Raw genomic sequence first — 1,707 nt, 5'->3', positions numbered from 1 at the left:
ATCCATCCATCCATCCATCCATCCATCCACCCATCCACCCATCCATCCATCCATCCACCCACCCATCCACCCATCCATCCACCCACCTACCCATCCACCCATCCACCCACCCATACACCCACCCATCCACCCACCCATCCACCTATCCACCTGCCCATCCATCCACCCATCCATCCATCCATCCATCCATCCATTCATTCTGGGGTGTGAGAGATATCGTGATTCACATGAGTGACACCTTCTCTTCCAAGGATAATGGGGTTACTCCTGCACATAAATGTTCCATAGCAGTGATATTCTTGTTGAATTCTTATGCGATGGTCTTGGCTTTATCATGGCAATGGTAAGACTGCCACTTGGACACCCATGTTTCCACTCCTACATCTCACAGGATTTATTTGAGGGGATCAGAATATGTCACCCCAAAATATGCCACTTTCAATATATAAGGTATATTCTGAGCTGAAGGTATTGAGGAACAGCTGTCACAGAAGAGCTCTCTTGCCCACCCCTTTCTGCCTAAAGGCAGGACATACATTCCCTTTGTGAAGCTGACATACATTTTCATCTGTGAAGGTTTTACCCTCTCTGTTCCAGAAACACCAGACACTGCATTGAGACACGTCTGCAGAGCAGCCTTACTAAACCACCCTTACCACTTTCTAGCCACCTTCCCACAATTTACCACTCCTAGGAGCCAGTCACTTCTGCACAATTTATTGCTCTTTATTAAAATTGTATGTGAGCTCCTGGATCTAGCTGCTCCTTTGGGTTTCTCACTTTTCTGTGAAGCCCTTGTGCATGTGAAATAACATTTGCATGCCTTTTCTTTTGTTAATCTGTCTTTTCTCACTTTAATTTGCAAGCTGCAGTTACAGAACTTAAGAGGGTGAAGTTTTTTTCCTCCCTTATACTCGATTCACTGCCTACATTTTTGCCTACACAGAGTGGCCATTTTTATCCTGTTTTATCCTAGCAGCAAGTTGGAAAATTGAGGTGAAAGTTTGGAGAACCCCTGTCACCTTGATCCTCTGGTCTTTTTTGCAGTCTAATTGGTATTTCAGGTGAGACTTGCAGAGTGTGAGTTCTACCAAGGGCTAGGTGAAGGGCCTGCAGGCAGGGGTGTGCTGGTAAATGATCTAGAAGCAGGTCTCCAGGAAAAAAGCGTGCACACATACATAGTTTATTATATAAGCTGATATAAAGGATGTGTACCACACAATTAACAAAGGAAAATACTATATTAATGTTATCTGATAGACTAATAATCCACAAGAGTCTTACTGTAAGTGACTCTCCAAAGAAAGGAAACATACACAGATACTTACATTTATATAAACTGATATGAGGGGTGTGCAGCACACAGTTACCCCAAAATAATAATAGATGATACTCTTCATTGTAAATTTCCCGTAGCCAACTGAGTGTCGTGACGCTTCTGTTCATTTTTGCTCAACTCTTGTGTGGTTAGCCAACCTACGGTTGCCATCGACCAACGAGTGTATTTCCCACATGATGAAGTTTGGTTGGCACTTATATTCTTTTGAGTTAATGAGTCAGACTACAAACCTGACTGTGACGAAAACTCACTCATTCCTCAGTGACGGGGCAACCTCTTTGCTGAACTGGATAATTGTATTTGAATACCAAATTGTTTATGCATACTGCTATTTACAGTATAACAACCACACACACACACACACACAC

This window comes from Galeopterus variegatus, unplaced genomic scaffold (assembly GCF_000696425.1).
Source record: "Galeopterus variegatus unplaced genomic scaffold, G_variegatus-3.0.2 Scaffold6710, whole genome shotgun sequence".
Classification (NCBI taxonomy): Eukaryota; Metazoa; Chordata; class Mammalia; order Dermoptera; family Cynocephalidae; genus Galeopterus; species Galeopterus variegatus.
The sequence above is the reverse complement of the archived record's forward strand: the minus strand, read 5'-3'. Positions refer to the sequence as shown.